Raw genomic sequence first — 2723 nt, 5'->3', positions numbered from 1 at the left:
AAATCTCTTTCCTTTATAAATTACTCAGTCTCAGGAAGTTCTTTATAGAAGTGTGAAAATGAACTAATACACCCACCTCCCACCCTCCCACCTTTTGTAGTCTCCAATGTCTGCCCTTCTACTCTATATGTCCATGTGTACTCAATGTTTAGGTCCCACTTACAAGTGAGAACATGTGGTATTTGACTTCTTGTTTCTGAGTTATTTCGCTTAGGATAATGACCTCCAATTCCATCCATGTCACTGCAAAAGACATGATTTCCTTCTTTTTTTATGGTTGAGTAGTATTCCATGGTGCGTGTGTGTGTGTGTGTGTGTGTATAACATTTTCCTTACTTGATGCTATTTTAAATGGTATTAAAGTTTTTTAAAAATTCCAATTATTTATTCATAGTCTATGGAGAAATATTTTATTTTTGATATTTGACCTTGTATTTGGTAACCTTGTTACATTCACATATTAGTTTTCACTTAAATTTTTTTTTTTGGGACAGGGTCTCACTCTGTTTCCTGGGCTGGAGTACAGTAGCACAATTTTGGCTCACTGCAGCCTCTGACCTCCAGGCTCAGATGATCCTCCCACCTTGGGCTCCCAAGTAACTGGGACAACAGGTGCGTGTCCCCATGCCTAGCTAATTTTTTTGTGTTTTTTTGTAAAGACAGGGTTTCACCATGTTGTCCAGGCTGGTCTTGAATTCATGGGCTCAGGCAATCTGCCTGCCTTGACTTCCCAAAGTGCTGGAGTTACAGGCATGAGTCACTGTGCCTGACCAAAAATATTCATTTTCTAAATTTATATTTAATGTTTTTTTTTTTTTCGAGATGGCGTCTTGCTCTGTCACCCAGGCTGGAGTGCAGTGGCATGATCATGGCTCACTGCAGCCTTAACTTTCTGGGCTCAAACAATCACCCTACCTCAGTCTCTCAAGTAGCTAGGAATACAGATGTGCACTACCATGACCAACTAATTTTTTATTTTTTATTTTTATTATTATTTTATTATTTTATTTTATTTTTTATTATTATTATTTTATTTTTATTATTATTATTTTTTAAGACAGAGTCTCACTCTGTCACCCAGGCTGGAGTGCAGTGGTGCAATCTCGGCTCACTGCAAGCTCTGCCTCCTGGGTTCACGCCATTCTCCTGCCTCAGCCTCCTGAGTAGCTGGGAGTGCCCACCACCGTGCCTGGCTAATTTTTTGTATTTTTGGTAGAGATGGGGTTTTGCCATGTTAGCCAGGATGGTCTCGATCTCCTGACCTCGTGATCCAACAGCCTCGGCCTCCCAAAGTGCTGGGATTACAGGCGTGAGCCACCGTGCCCGGACTAATTTTTTATTTTTTGTAGAGACAGGGTCTCACTATGTTGCTCAGGCCAGTCTTGAACTTTTGGGCTAAAGTGATCCTCCCACCTCAGCCTCCTAACGTGCTGGGATTACAGGTGTGAGCCACCACGCCTGGCATTTTCACAATTTTTTGTGGTAGATTCCTTAGGAGTGTCCATGGGCACAATCACGCTATCTGTGACTACAGAACATTTTGCTTCTTCTTTTACAACTTGTATTATCTCCTTCACTCTCTTCTGTGCTGGAAATGCTATACATTGTTGAATAGAAGCTGAAAGAGCAGCTATCTTTTTGCCTTCTTGATCTTGGGAGGGAAAGCATTCATTCTTTCACCATGAAGTATGATGTAAGCACTAAGTTGCTTTTTTTACCTTTTTCTGAGACAGAGCCTTGCTCTGTTACCCAGGCTGGAGTGCAGTAGCGTGAATGTGGCTCACTGCAGCCTCAACTTTCTGGGCTCAAGGGATCCTCTTGTCTCAGCTTCCTGAGAAGCTGGGCCTATAGGAGTGCATCACCAGGCCCAGCTAATTTTTTATTTTTTGTAGGGCTGGGGTGTCATTATGTTGCCCAGGCAAAGCACTGTAGATGTGATTTATTTATTTATTTATTTATTTTTATAGAGACGGAGTCTCACTATGTTGCCCAGGCTGGTCTCGAACTCCTAGGCTCAAGTGGCCTCCCGAAGTGCAGGGATTACAGGCATGAGCCACTGTGCCCAGCCTGTAGATGTCTTTATTGGGTTCAAGAAGACTATGTGGTGGGTAATGCAAGTATATTTTTGAAAGAAGGGGATAAGTTGAGAGTTCTTGGACTTAATTTTCTCAGTGAAGCAGGAGGCCAGGCTATCTGATGAGGGGATGGGGAGAATGAGGTGGATTTCTAATAGTGCTTCATGAACCTCTGAAAACACAAATTTATGGCAGAGTGTACAGTTTTCTGTACCAGGACTCGGAGCTCCAGGTTTAGGACCAGGGTGGGCAACTGTAGAACTGGGTTCTGTAGGGTTTTCCAGGACTTACGAGTGGAGGGAAAAGGGAGCATGGGTATTGAGGGAGCTGGCGGGAAATAATTCAAGTTGTTGGCCAGAGGTCTAGCTTGGGTTTTAAAAGACTGAAGTCTGGGGATTGAGGGGAAGGGAAAGATAAACTGTGAGGCCACAAGGGGTTAAAGGGCTGGAACTCAGTGAGGCCAAGGAGTGGTGAAGCGGGAGGAACAGAATAGAGTTGGGAGGATTGTGGTTCAAGTGGGATGTTGAAGTTTCATGCTTTTCCACATCACAAGGGTAATGTGCCAATGTTGTAACAAGGTTTGAGGGAGGCACATCTTACGCATGAAAGTGAAAACCCAATCATCACGCTTATGAACTACGAAAGGAT

General features: G+C 43.2%; 1 non-coding gene across 1 annotated transcript; it reads right to left on the bottom strand.

Moving 5' to 3' along the window:
* Window positions 1-2619: 2619 nt before the first annotated feature.
* On the bottom strand, window positions 2620-2723 carry LOC116272439. Its single transcript, XR_004181117.1, has one exon. It is a non-coding gene; the product is annotated as a small nucleolar RNA U13 (small nucleolar RNA).

Source organism: Papio anubis, chromosome 1 (assembly GCF_008728515.1).
Source record: "Papio anubis isolate 15944 chromosome 1, Panubis1.0, whole genome shotgun sequence".
Classification (NCBI taxonomy): domain Eukaryota; kingdom Metazoa; phylum Chordata; class Mammalia; order Primates; family Cercopithecidae; genus Papio; species Papio anubis.
This window is presented reverse-complemented; position numbering and strand designations above follow the sequence as displayed.